Source organism: Camelus ferus, chromosome 5, assembly GCF_009834535.1.
Source record: "Camelus ferus isolate YT-003-E chromosome 5, BCGSAC_Cfer_1.0, whole genome shotgun sequence".
Lineage (NCBI taxonomy): Eukaryota > Metazoa > Chordata > Mammalia > Artiodactyla > Camelidae > Camelus > Camelus ferus.
Window position 1 is genome coordinate 23,260,053 of NC_045700.1, and position 16,312 is coordinate 23,276,364.

Here is a 16,312-nt window from a genome sequence, read left to right on the forward strand (position 1 = left end):
GGGTGGTCACTGTAATTGGGTTGATCATTATTTCCAGGATTTTTATTTAAAAGAGTTAGGAAATACTTACTTTTAAGATAAATTATATCTTTCTTTCATATTCGTATTTTCAGTTTAATTTAGGATAACAGAGTTTTATTTAATTTAATCTATTTTATATTTTTATCTCATGCTGAAAATACTGGTTCTAATAATATTGATTACTATTTTTATTATATATAATATATACTATCAAATATGCATACATTATATATATATAATGTATAATATATATATATATATATAGTTTTAGAATTAGTAATACCAAAGCTATTATAAACAATATGACTAAACAGCTTAAGATTTTTTGAAAACTTCTTTTTGCCCTTAGAATACATCTCACTAGGAATAGTAAGTCAGATCATTGTGTTTTAAAGGCATTTGTGTCAACTCTTCTCTGTATGGTTAAACCACCAATTGTATATGAAGTTAAATTCAGTACTTTGGGATTATCTTTTCAATCTTTATAAATTTCCTTTTAAATTTAAAAATATTTCAGAACTGTATAAAATTCTTGGATAATTTCAACTTCAAATATGCAAGCAAGGAATATTCAGAAAAGTCTAGATTCTGCCCCTATTCCCTTCACTCTATTTACTCCCATTATCTATATTTTTTTCATGTTTTGGTTTATCCTTTATATTACTTTACATATATATGTAATACAAGTAATACATATTTTATACATAAAATATATGTGTATATTTCTCTCTGTTCATATATATAATAAATATAGTAGCATGTTACAAATACTTTCTTGAAAAAACATTCCTTTATAGAAAATTATAGTTCATACTTAAGGAAAATAGAATTAGAAAATAATTCACTTCAGTTCTTAGAATAATTGATTCAGGCAAAGATCAAAAATTAAAGTTGATAAGAAGGTATATAATGGGGGCATCAGACTGTTACCACCTAAGCTCACTGATCACTAGTACCACTAAAACTGGAGCAATCTGTAACTGTGTGCCTAATGTCATGCAATCTGAAATAGACAGCACCACTTAGGCTACAGACTAAGGAAATAATAAACCTGAATCCAATCAAACTTTTAGGACTATTCTCCAGTTTATAGCATAAGGAATGGAAGAACAAGCTAAATGACCCCACAAAAAAGCAATTATGGGGCATTCTACATGGCAGCTGACTGGGTTTCCTCAATAAGACAATAGCATGAATAAAGTAGGAAACAGGTGAAGGAGAAGGAACTATTCTGGATTATGAGACTGAAGAGACAAAGCAAGCAGATGCAATGTGTGAACTTAGTTTGGATCTTGATTCAAAGACCAAATATAAAAATATTTTGCCAAGAGAACTGAGGACATTTGAATGAGAAAAGAATTTGTATTCAATTTGTTAGCTGTGATAACTATTGCGGATGTAACAAGATATTAATATATCCAGATATATATATCAAGTAGTAGGAATACAATGACATGAAGTCTGGAATTTACTTTAAAATTTCTCTGCCCTCATCCCCAACCAAAAAAAAAAAAAAAAGAAAGAAAGAAAGAAAGAAAGAAAGAAAGAAAGAAGACAAGTTATCACAAAATTAGTGGCTTTAAAGAACACACATTCATCACTTTACAGTTCTGTAGGTTAGAACTTCAGCATGGGTCTCATCAGACCAAACTCAAGGTTTTGGCAGGCTTATATTCCTTCGTGAAGGTTCTAGGGGAAAATCCATTTCCTTGCCTTTTCCAGCTTCTAGAGCCCCATTTCTTGGCTCTGGTTCCCTTCCTCTGTCTTCAAAGCCAGCAACGTTGCATCTCTCTGATGGTTCTTTCATAATCACAGCTCCTTCCAACTCTACTCTTCTGATTCTCTCATCCACTTTTATCGGCCTTTGTGAAGACAGTGGTCTTGACTGGATAATCCAGGATCACTTCCCTATTTTTAGGCCAAGAGATTAGTGACCTTAATTCCATCTGCAATTATAATTCTACTCTGCCATATAATGTAAAATATACACATGTTCTGGGGATTAGGACACAAACATCTTTGGGAGTCATTACTCTATCTATCGTAAGAAGAAATGATGGATGGATGGATGGAAGGAAGGCTCAAGGAAAGGAAGGAAGAAAACAAGGAAAGAATAAAATGTGTGACAAAATCTTGATAATTTTAAAACTAGATGATGGTATTTGGAATTCTCTATATTTATTAATGTTTGAAAATTAAGAAAAAGCAATAAATGGTGGTGACTTAGATGAAAATCTAGGACACTTGCCTCAAAACTCATGATTTTCATAAATCACGAATATAATCTGTCACACCACATATTCTTTGATGAGAACAATCTCTTCTGCCTCCACACGTCGAAAAATTGTTTCTATAATTTCCTTACAATGGATTTTGAGAGGAAAATTACAACCTATGCTGTATCTGCACATACATTTTTTCTACCTACCCTAATATCCTAAATCAAATGAGAATAATATTATAAAGCACAACTTCTCATGAAAAATAAAGAAGCTAACGAACTTTGGATTCCTGGGCCTTAGTTGCAATTTCAATCGCATATACTCATAATATTATTTTAGGTGAAAAGAACTGCATTTGTGTGCCAATATTTACTAAACAGAGGTCTTAATTTACTCTTTCCCAGTGTGTGGGAGCTTCATTTCATGCATCTCTCCTTGCACTCTATTGTGTTAAAACAGCAAGCTTGTCAAGAATGGAGACATTGCAGTGATATATGCAGAGTCTATGGGAGACATTTTCTCTATGGGTTAAAGTAAGTAGTTGGATCAAAGTCAGGACATAGATGCTACAGCTGGTCTGGGAAAAAATGGCAATTAAGCGGAAAAAAAAGAACAGAAAGAGAAAATCACAGACAGTCTTTTTTTAGGCGGCAACAACAGAACCAGACTGTTTGAAGCTGGTAACTGACTCCAAATGTCACATTTTTCACTGAATTCTAAATAATATTGCTATTTTATAACTGTTATTTGGTTGTATTGATGGCCATATTAACTTATTTCATAACAAACTTGTTACATATATTTTTATGTACTATATTTGTTATATTTCTGTTTCTTATGTATCTTTGTTTCAACAATACTTAGGAGGATTGAAGAAAAGTATATTAAAGCTCAGATAACATTCCTTTGAATAGCTTTCAATCCAGCCAAAGCTGACACATTTATTGTGTTCAGTTCATGCACTTCTATGCAGTTCAATATTCAGGACCTGTGTGATTCCCTATCCAACAGAAAATTTCATCTCTTCAAAGATTTCAATGTGTATTTGTGTCAGAGAAAGTAAAAATAAAATATGACAAAAAGAAAACTAAATGTTTTAAAGTAATTTCTCTGGGAAATTTGGGTAAAATACAGTCATTTCAAGGGAGCAAATTTTGTGCATACTAATCTATACTTCTAGGTAATATTAATCATCTATCTCACAAAAATGGTAACTAAATACAAGTGTCATAAACATAGAAACACTCCCAAAATGATAAGGGTCAAGAGTGCATGGAAGATACAATACACTTTTAAAACTGGAAAGTAAACTAACTTGGCAGGATGAAGAAAACTGAAATATAATTGCCAATGTGAGAAGGGAGGCTATCAAAGAGATTCATCTAATTCAGGTCAAAAAATCATTGAAATGTTTAGGAATTGGAGGTACCAGTTATTTCTGAAAGCCAGGATGCACAGTGGGATGGAAAATAGATGGCTGAAAGTCCATATAATTAGCAGTTGGACCACAAATCCCTTCCTTAGCCTGTGCAACTCGTATATTGCACCATCTCCACACCCACGAAGCCAAGAGTTCACTTTCTAGAGAGGATGAATTGTGTAGTTCTATGAGGACAGCTGAGGGGGTGGATGAGCCATTTGACTACACATTGAATGATTTAGCAGAACTTTGCATTTTAAATGGTGAAAGCCCTAACTCCCTTCCTCCTCTTGGGTCTCAAGAAATTTTGCATACACCCAGGGTCAGGTCCACCTCCCCTGCAGCCCACCCCAGGAGTATGATTATAGGGTTCTCTCTAGGAAAACTGTGCAGTCCAGCTGATAAGAACTACAAATCTTTACATGAGTCTCATTGTGGTATAGTGCCACCCACCAATCAAAAAGTTCTGCCCCTGCACAAAATGCTTGTACCTAGTTTTCAGAGTTCCAGGTTTAAAAATAAATGGACATGAAGTGTCACCAGACATTTGACAATAACATTTAAAATGCAAGATAGAATCCAAAAGAACAAGTAGGGAACAAATAATATAATAGAAAGAGAAGAGAAAGAAGAGAAAAAGAAAAAAAAAAAAAAAAAACCCCTGTAATTAAAATCTTTCAAGAGAAAAGAAAAACCTTGGAACAAGGAGACTATACAATTAAAAGGGTTCAGAGGACAAGAAAAAGCTTCTGAAAATTAAAAATAAACATATAAGAAATAAAAAATTCAAATGAAATTTTGAAATATAAAATTGAGGCATTATCTTAAAAAATAGAACAAAAAGATTAGATAATTAGAAGATTAATACTAGAGGTCAACACTTATCTAATAGTGTTTTCAAAGTAAGAAAGCAGAGAAAATAGAAAGGAGAAAAATCGTCCAAAATTATTCAAAAAATAAAACTTCTCCCAAGAACTTCTCCCGAAACAAAGATGTGTGTTCAGAAGAAAGAAGCTCAATGAGTACTAAACAGAACAAGTTTGGATTTTTCAATGTAAATCACATTGCATGAAAAATGTAAGACACTGCGGATATAAAGAAGGTCCTAAAAACTTTTATAGAAGAAGATAAATTACATTAAAAAGATTAGCAATCATAATGATACTAAAATTCTTACTACCAAATCTGAAAGTCAGAGAACAACAGAGGATGCTTTCGATATTCAGACATAAAATTATTTCCAATAGTGAGTTCAATTGCAAGCCAAACTATCGATTAAATGTGAAGATAGAATAAAGATGTTTTTAGGTGAACAAGGTCTTAGACTGTTTTCTTCTCATGCATTGCTTCTCAGAAGCTACTGGAAAAGATTGAGACACACACACACACACACACACACACACAAAGGCAATGGGATTTCCAGAATGAGCATGAAGAGAAGTCTCACGACAATAGCCCGAGAGCAGAACCGCTCCAGACTGGTGCAAATGCTCAGAGGGCTCCAGGGGATGGATATTTACTTCTCTCTCTCTGCCTCTCTCACTTCGTAGTTCTATCTATGTCTATCTCTCTCTTTCTCACTCATACACATACAAACTGGTGAAATACCTAATGCCTCATGCATTTCACTATTCTGAGAAGAGTTTTAAATTCTGTCAGAATTAATTTGAGAAACCAAATTAGTACAGAGAAACAATATTGAGCAAATGTAAATGAGGGCAATTATTGACTCTAAAAAATAAGATTACAGTAAAAGAAACATTATTAGAGTAATGCATGTAGTGTAGAAGATGTACCCTCTATTTCTCGGTTTAATATTACAAAAATGCTATGTTCTCAATGTATTTTAACATATGTTCCTATTCTTTCACATGCACCCAACACCAGCTGTAAATAGTATTTGTGCAGTTATAAACATGTAAACAATGAATATTGATGTAATCTAAATTACCATTTCACTATATTTGAAGGATGAGACAAGAGAAAGTGTATTTGTTCATGTGTATGTGTCTGTGGGCCATGGAGGAGAGGGGGATCTATAATAACTAAATGCTCAACTTCCACAGTAGGAAAAAGAACAATGTTGAAAATTTGAAGATAAAGAAATAGCTATATGTTTATATTAATTAAAAATATGGAGCTAAATATAAGCAGAAAGCTGAGCACTGTCACCTTTTGGTTAGCAGGAATTAAAAGCAGGTGTCGGGACTGTGACCAAGATGGTGGAGTAAAAAGACCCTGAACTCACCTCCTCTCACAAGTACACCAAAATCAGAATTTTCTGTAGAACAACCATCGATGAAAGACTGGAACCTACCAGAAAAGATCTACAACCAAAGACATAAAGAAGGAACCACAACAAGACTGGTAGGAGGGGCTGGCTCATGATATAATCAAATCTCATGCTCAACCCACAAATGGGAGAAAAATTATAGTGCACAGGTTCTCCCACAGAAGTGGGACTTCTGAGCCCTACATCATGCTCCCCAGCCCAAGGATTTGGCACCAGAAAGACAAGCCCCCAGAGCATTTGGCTTTGAAGGCCAATGGGGCTTAACTGCAAGAGTCTCACAGGACCGGGGAAATAGAGACTTCACCGCTAAAGGGTGCACACAAAATCTCACATGCACTGAGACACAGGGCAAAAGAAGTAATTTGATAGGAGCCTGGGCCAGATTTACTTGATGGACTTAGAGAGTCTCCTGAAAATGTGGGGGTTAACTGTGGCTCACCTTGGGGATACAGACACTGGTGGTGGACATATTAGGGAACATTCAGTGATGTGAACACTGCTGCTGTGGTGGCTGACATATTGGACCATTAGTTCCAAGAACTGGATCCACCCTACAGCCTGCAGAGGACAGTGCTGGGATGCCTCATGCCAAACAACTAACTGGATGGGGAAACAGCCAATTTATCAGAAGACAGGTTGCTTAAAAACTAAAGAGCCTATGGCCACCTCTGGACACACTCAGGCCACCAGAGGCCCAAGACCCAGCTCTACCCACCATTGGACAGGCACCTGCCCCTCCTGACTGGAAGCCAGGCCAAGCTTGTAGACCAGCCTAATCCACCTGGGGGAAGACACCAGAAGCAAGAAAACTACAATCCCTCAATGCAGGCCAGACACTACCTTGGTACCAGATGGGCCCTGGCCTAGACCACTAGTAGGCAAACACAACCTTCAGGACACCCTGAACCCCATACCCAACAATGTCAAGAACTAGTACCCTCTCCTCCCAACAACCTGAAATGAGCTCTGGAGTCCCTGGGCCCTCAGGCTCTGCCTCCCAATGGACCAGTACTAACCCCAGGATCTGGCTTCACCAGCAGGTGGGTGACCATTAGTCCCAGAGTCTTTGGGACCCTGACTCTACTACCAGTGAGCCAGCAATAGTCCTTGGGGCCCCCTAGGATTCTGCAATCAGTGATCTTGTGTCCAGGCCCTGCTAAACAGCAACCAGTAGCATCAGCACAAGGCAGGGCTTGGCAATCAACTAGACTGGCATCCTACCAGACCACCCGGATAGCTAGCCTGACACAACAGAAGGACCCACATAGCCCCGTTAGGGTGAAACCCTAGAGAATATAGATTGAATGACTAGAGGAGAGTGCACTGCTGGGATGCAGAGGATGCACCCTACAGATGGCCACTTTTCCAATGTCGAGAAATGTAACTAACCTATCACATACATAAAAATACAAATAGCATCTTAAACAAAAAGAAGCAGCAAAGGAATATGTTCCAGACAAACAAACAAGGTAAAACCCCAGAAGAAGAACTAAGTGTAGTGGAGATAGGCAATCTACCTAAAAGAGTTCAGAGTAATAATTGTAAAGATAATCAAAGAACTCAGGAGGAGAATGGATACACAAAGCAAGAAGTTAGAAGTTTCTAACAAAGAGTTAGAAAATATGAAGAACAACCAAAGAGACATGAATACAATAATTGAAGTGAAAAATACATGGATGGAATCAATAGCCGACAGAATGACTCAGAAGAACGGATCAGTGGACTGGAAGACAGAGTAGTGGAAATCACTACTGCTAAACAGAAAAAAAAAATCAAAAGAAATTAGGACAGTTTAAGAGACCTCTGGGACAACACCAAGCACACTAATATTTGCATAACAGGGGTCCCAGAAACAGAAGAGAGAGATAAAGGGCTTGAGAAAATATTTGAAGAGATAACAGCTGAAAACTTCTTTAACCTGGGAAAGGAAATAGTCTCCCAAGTCTAGAAAGCACAGAGAGTCCCATACAGGATCAACCCTAAGAGGAACACACCGAGACACACTGCAATCAAAATGACAAAAATTAAAGATAAAGAGAATACTAAAATCAGTAAGGGGAAAGCAACAAATAACATATAAGACTATTAGCTGATTTTTCAGCAGAAACACTGTAGGCCAGAAGGGAGTGGCATGATATGTTTAAAGTGATGAAAGGGAAAAACCTACAAAAATACTCTACCCAGCAAGGCTCACATTCAGATTTGATGGAGAAATCAAAAGCTTCACAGATTAAAAAAAAAGCTGAAAGAATTCAGCACCACCAAACCAGCTTTACAACAAATGTTTAAGGAACTTCTCTAAGCTAAAAAGAAAAGGCCACACTAGAAACAAGAAAATTATAGAATTAAAGAGCTCACTAGTAAAGGCAAACATACAGTAAAAGTAGGAAATTATCCACACACAAAGCTAGTAGGAAGGTTAAAAGACAAAGTAGTAAACTCATCTGTAGCCACAATAAGCAGTTAAGGAATACACAAAACAATTAGATATAAAATATGATGTCAATAAGAGTAATCATGAGGAGAGGAGAATATAAATCCAGGATATTTATAATGCATTTGAAATTAAGAGATCAGCAACTTAAAAAAAATTATCAAGCCTGCTAACAAAAACCTCAAGGTAACAGCAATTCAAAAATTTATAGCAGAGGGGATATATCTCAGTGGTAGAGCATTTGACTGCAAAAATTTATAGCAGAAAAAAACTAGAAGAAATACAAATACATGGAGGCTAAACATATGCTACTAAATAACCAACGGATCACTGAAGAAATCAAAGAAGAAATTAAAAAAAAAAAAACAACACAACAACCTAGAGACAAATGAAAACAAAAACATAATGATCCAAAACCTATGTTACACAGCAAAAGCATTTCTAAGAGGGAAGTTTATATCAATACCACCTTACCTCAGGAAACAAGAAAAATCTCAAATAAAGAGCTTAAGCTACACCTAAAGCAACCAGAGAATGGAGAACAAACAAAGCCCAAAGTTAATAGAAGGAAAGAAATCATAAAGATCAGAACATAATCAATGAAATAGACACTAAAAACAATAGTAAAGATCAACAAAACTAAAAGCTGGTTCTTTGAAGGATGAACAAAATTGATTAACCTTTATCCAGACTCATCAAGAAAAACAGGGAGAGGGCCCAAATTAAAATCGGAAATGAAAAAGGAGAAGTTACAGATAACACCACAGAAATACAAAAGATCATAAAAGACTGCTACTAACAACTATATGCCAATATAATGGACAACCTGGAAGAAATGGACAAATGCTTATAAAGGTACAATTTCCCAAAGACTGAATCAGGAAGAAAAAGAAAATATAAACAGACCAATTACCAGTACTGAAATTGAATCAGTAATTAATAAACTTCCAACAAACAAAAATGCCTTCACAAGTGAATTCTACCAAATATTTAGAGAAGAATTAACACCTATACTTCTGAAAAAATTCCAAAAAATTACAGAGGAAGGAACATTTCTGAACTCATTTTATGAGGCCACCATCACCCTCATACCAAAGCCAAAGATATCTCAAAAAAAGGAAAGAAAGAAAATTACAGGCCAATATCACCTATAAACATAGATGCAAAAATTCTCAACAAAATTCTAGCAAACCAACTTCAACAGTACATTTAAAGGATCATATGCCATGATCAAGTGGGATTTATCACATGGATGCTAAGATTTTTCTGTATTTGAAAATCAATCAATGTGATACACCACATTAAAGAAATTAAAAAATAAAAACTATATGACCATCTCAGTAGATGCAGAAAACACTTTTGATAAAATTCAACATCTATTTACAATAAAAACTCTTCAGAAAGTGGGCATAGAGGGAACATACCACAAAATAATAGAGACTATATATGACAAGCCCACAGCTAACATCATACTCAGTGATGAAAAGCTAAAAGCATTCCCTCTAAGACCAGGAACAAAACAAGGATGCCACTCTCACCTCTTTTACTCAACATAGTTTTGAAAGTCCTTGCCACAGTAATCAGTGAAGAAGAAGAAATAAAAGGAATCCAAACTGGAAAAGAAGTAAAACATCACTGTTCGCAGATGACATGCTACATACATAGAAAATCCTAAAGATGCCACCAGATAACTACTAAAGCCCATCAATGAACTCAGTAACATCACAGTATATGGAATTAATATACAGAAATCTGTTGTATTTCTATACACTAGCAACAAAATATCAGAAAGAGAAATTAAGGAAACAATCCCATTTTTCATTGCATTGAAAGAATAAAATACCTGAAACAAACCTACCTAAGGAGGCAAAAGATGTATACTTGGAAAACTATAAGACATCGATGAAAGAAATTGAAGATAACACAAACAGGTGCAAAGATATACTGTGTTCTCGGAATGGAAGAATTAATACTGTTAAAATGACCATACTAATCAAGGCAATCTACAGATTCAATGCAATCCATGTCTAATTACAAATGGCATTTTTCTCAGAATTGGAACAAAAAATTTTTAAATTGGTACGGAAACACAAAAGACCCTGAATAGTCAAAACAATTTTGAGAAAGGAGAATGGAGCTGGAGGAATCGTGCTCCCTGACTTCAGACTATACTACAAAGCTACAGTAATCAAAATAGCATGGTACTGGCACAAAAACAGAAAAGACAGATCAGTGGAACAGAATGGAAAGTCCAGAAATAAATCCATACACTTATGGCCAATTAATCTATGACAAAGGAGGGAAGAATATGTGACAGGGAGAAGACAGTTTCTTCAATAAGTGGTGCTGGGAAAACTGGACAGCTACATGTAAAAGAATGAAATGAGAACATTCTCTAACACTATATACAAAAATAAGCTCAAAATGGATTGAAAACCTAAATATAAGACCGGAAACTATAAAACTCGTAGAATAAAACATAGGCAGAATACTCTGACATAAATCACAGCAATATTTTTTGGATCTCTCTCCAAGAGTAATGGAAATAAAAACAAAAATAAACAAATGGGACCTAATTAAACTTAAAAGCTTTTGTACAGCAAGGAAACCATAAACAAAGCAAAAAAACAACCTATGGACTGGGAGAAAATATTTGCAAGCAATGTAACTGACAAGGGACTAGTTTCCAAAATATACAAGCAGCTCATCTAGCTCAATATAAAAAAATAAAATAAACAACTTAATCAAAAAATGAGAAGACTTGAATAGGCATTTCTTCAAGGAAGACATACAGATGACCAACAGGCATATGAAAAGATGCTCAATATCACTAATTATCAGAGAAGTGCAAATAAAACTACAATGAGGTAACACCTCACACCAGTCAGAATGGCCATCATCAAAAAATCTACAAGTAATCTTAAAGAGGGTGTGGAGAAAAGGGAACCCTCCTACACTACTGGTGGAAATTTAAAATGGTACAAGCTACTATAGAGAACAGGATGGAGGTTCCTTTAAAAACTAAAATTAGAGTTGCCATATGATCCAGCAATCTCACTCCTGGGCATATATCCAGAATAAACTCTAATTTGAAAAGACACATGCACCCGTGTTAACAGCAGCACTATTTCCAATAGCCAAGACATGGAAACAACCTAAATATCCATTAACAGATGACTGGATAAAGAAGTTGTGGTATATATATACAATTGAATACTACTCAGCCATAAAAATGTGAAATAATGCCATTTGCAGCAATACAAATGGACCTAGAGATTATCATACAGAGAAAAAGAAATATCATATGATATCACATATATGTGGAATCTAACAAAATGATACAAATGAACTTATTTACAAAACAGAAACAGACTCACAGCATACAAAATAAAGTTATGGTTATCAAACGGGAAAGGTGGGTGGGGAGAGATGAATTTGGAACTTGGGATTAACAGAAACACATTACCATATAAAAAATAGATAAACAATAAGGACCTACTTTTAGCACAGGAACATATTCAATATCTTGTCGTAACTTACAATGAAAAACAATATGAAAACAATAAATATAAATATACATATATATATATATATACACACATATATATATTTATGTATAACTGAGTCACTTTGTTTTCTACCTGAAACATAAATCAACTGTCTTTCAATGAAATATATATCTGTGTATATATATATATATATATACATATATATATATATGAAGGTAGGTGTGGATGAGTTGGAGGACTACTGTTTTGGGCATAAAGTTAAAATTTGAAACATGAAAAGAAGTACACTGTAAGAGTTAAAGTTCACAGACTCTGAAACCAAGTTCAAATATTGGGTCTACCACCTATTAGTTATGTGATTTTGTGATAAATGCTCAATGCCTTCATTTCTCTTTTGTAAAATTACACAATAATCGTACTACTTTATCGGGTTGCCTTACAGATTAAGTAGTTTAATATATAAAATCATTTAAATAATATGAAGCACACATTTCTAGTGTTGGCAGTTCTATGTAACTGTTAACTACATTAGTTACTTTGATAAAAAAATTTTGAAAAAGAAAACAGCACATTGTGTGATACACAGAAACTAGTCAAGAAATAAGAATCATAATATTTAAAAACTAAAAATTCATAAGTTGTCATCAATGAAATAAAACTATCTTAAACTATTAAAGTATGTTTCTTATTATTTAATGTCTAATCAAGAGCATTTCACTAATTACACTTAATCATGAAAGATTAATTTGTGTCCATTGTGACTATCACTATATGAACATACTGCCCAAGAAACGAATGAAAATTGGTTTTTAGGAAATCAGAATCTCATTCACTGAAATAAATGACAATAAAATTGATTTCAAACTAATAATTAATATTTGTCAGAATGCTAATGCATACTCTGCCTAATATTTCTTCTTTTCTGCTGTGTAGTAGTCTTATATCTGCTTTGATATGCTCATATAATATACTTTCTTTGATATGCTTATATAGAGGTATGCCCTCCACGTTTCAGTTTAATATTAAGAAAATTCTAACTTCTCAATATATTTTAAGATATGTCCTTATTCTTTCATATACATATAGTGAGTCAAAAATTTCAATAAAACTGATACTGAGTGAATTTTCTTTTCTCTTCATTAGAGGTTAAGGACACAATTTTTTTTTTCAAAAATCAACTGTATTTAAAGTGATCCTATCAAGTAAGGGAAAAAAAAACAAGGTAATGTTTGATTGCAGTGGTTTAATTAATTGTAACATACAGTAAACCATGTTTGTGTTTTTATTTGTATTTTCAGCATACAGTATAAATAAGAACACCTCCAGCTATTCTTTTGGCAAGCACAAATGCTGTTTATTCCATAGATGATATAGACAATAATGTATGGCTCATAATTAGGAAGAAAGCTGTAACTTAAGAAGTTCTGATGGCATTCAAACAGTTTGTGTGTAACTAAACTAAGGCTGTTAGTGAATGGCAGCTTTAAAACACTTTAAACATGTGGACAAAAAAAATTGAATTTTTATTATTGTAAATGAAAAAGGAAGATTTCTGGAGAAGCCAGACAACATACTGTAATCCAGGCTTGAGCAAGCTGAGGAAGAATGGTGTCATATAAATAGAAACCTGCTCTTCTCTTTATGTGTTTAACATACATAATCTGAAAAAGAGGAAAGATATGGAATGATAATGTGGAACATCATACAATTAGTGCAGAAATAGAAGGACCACAACGAGACATAGTTATCTCTGCAAATCTAGGTACATCCTGTCATTTTGAATAATATACATTTTATGAAAAAGATTAAATCAAGTAAGTTTGTATGTGTGTGTGTGTGATGACTGAAGGACAGAAGTTATCCAAAGGACAAAGTGATATCAAACATACAACAACATTTAAAGACATTTCTAGTAAGGAAAGCTTGAGTACAGGAAAACTAAATAATAAGAAAAAAATCTTCATAGTCCTCTATTCATCCAACTCTTACTGTATTTAGTTATGTATAGCTTATGAAGTATTTAAAAATTATGTTCATAGTTTTATTACATAGAGGAAAAGAAGAAAGAAAAGAATAACATAGGAAAAAAGAAAGGAAGGATGGATTAAAAGGATTGAGAAGGTAAATTGCTTCTTTTGAAACATTTGTTTCAGAATTCAATTCATTTTATTTACAAACTTTAGGAATTTAGTAGAGAATCATTTCCCAATATGGAATCCTCCATATATTAAGTATTTTTATAATATCAATTTGAAGTTTTGTGGCCACCGTGCATTGAGCAAGTCTATTGGTGATGTTTTTCCAATAGCTTTTGCTCACTGTGTCTGATTACATTTTGGTAATCCTCACAATATTTCCAACCTTTTCATTGTTATTACATTTGTTATGGTTGTCTGTGATCAGTGATCCTTGATATTACTACTACGACTCACTGAAGGTTCAAATGATTGTTAGTACTTTTTAGCAATAAAAGACTTTTAAAATTAAAATGTGTGCTTTTTTTTTAGACATAATGCTATTGCACACTTAATAGGCTATACTATAGTGTAAACATATGCACTGGGAAACCAAAAATTCATGTGACTCGCTTTTAATGCGATACTCACTTTACTGTGGTGGTCTGGAACCAAACCCACAATATCTCCAAGGTATGCCTTTATTCACTGAGCCCTGGCTACAGATACTTCCTTATTCAAGGATTATCAAAAAGGGCACAGTTATCCCATTCACAGGGGGCTCAGGGTCTGAGGAAGATAGCCGTAATGTAAACACACTGCAGATATGAAAGCAGTAGAGTTTTGGTAAGGGTTGGAAAGAAAAAGAACAGTGTGTGCAATGGAAGACTGACCAAGGGAAATTTTCACCAATAGGCCTCCATTGAGGGAGAGGTTATATGAGACATGGAGGGTGAGAAACAGGGAACGAAGGGTGAGGAAAGAGCATTCTAAACAAAGTCCATGTGGTTCGAAAGGGCGTCATGTGGAAATGAACCTCAGTCTTTTGAGAAACATATTTAATAGGCAAGATTTCCTATTTAAAAGTTCAAAAACTTTTTCTAAGTTTTCTAAGATTTTTTTTCCAGTTGACTGTTACAGGCTTGGATGAAACAATAATGAAAAAACACTCTAGTTTGTGAATGTAGTTTTAAAAATTAGTTTGAGTGTTCCTGTGGCTAATCTAGTGAATATAAAACAGCTTACAGGGCAACATCAGTCTGAGGTGAGTAGTAGTTATTATGAACTAAAATATCTACTTGATCTTTGAATGTTCCTTTTATTTAATCTGTTCTCACCCCAAAGGAAGAGAAGTATTTCTCTGTTTCATCCTATATTGACCTCTCAACTACAAGTCATTATACCAGGGTCAGCAAACTATGTCCTATGGGCCAAATCCAGTCCAACATCTCTTTGTTTAGCCTGTAAGCTAACAATGATTTTTACATTTTCAAATGCCTAAATTTTTTTAAAGAATAATATTTCCTGACATATGATAATTATATGAAATTCAAATTTCATTGCCCACTTTCTTTTGGGGGAGAGGGAACTCAGTGTTCCTCATTTGTTCATGTATTATCTTGGCTTCTCTTACTCTCTAAGGTCAGAGTTGTATAGTTGTGACAGAGACCTTAACATCCACAAAGCCTAAAATACTTACTCTCTGGTCCTTTACAGAAAAAGTTTACTGACCTCTGTGTTAAAACATTAGTTTGTTGAAATGTAATCAATAACACATTTATGCCACTAATCTTTAATTCAGTTGTGTGCCCATGATTTTTACTGTAAGCTTTAAATGTATATGAGCTGCTTTTTCTACCTTTAATTTTCAGAATATTATCTCATTAGCATAACAATCAATAATTTTATTTTGAAAAACTGTATGATTTCTTGTTTAACCTTAATTTTTAGTAGCTTTCTAAATTCTATTTTAGAATACTGAAAATTTTTCTGATAAAATTTCTGATACATAAAGTTAACATTAGGTGTCAGTATTTTACATATTATTTAGTAAGTGTGTGTCAGTGAAAAAGTAGTAGATTATTACAGACAGTATTTTAACTGGAAAATTTCAACTTTGTTATAATGCTTGCTCTACCACTGTTTTAGTTTCTGTTTTATTGAAATGTTCTTTATGATATCTTCAAAGAAATAATTTAAGAACTCTTTAAAATATGGCCTCTCTATAACAGTCCATTTGCCAGCTGAGTATAACTGTGTCCTCAGTTTACATCACAAAGAATAGAAGCTCTACCAAATTCTGGACCAATCATTCATGAAGTATATTAATTGTAGCCTCTAAATTTTGAGGTGCTTTGTTGAACACCGAGAGATAATTAGAATAATGTTGTAGACGGCACAGAGAGGATACAAAAGCCTTACATTGCCATATAAATTATAACTTCGTGGTAAAGTAAAA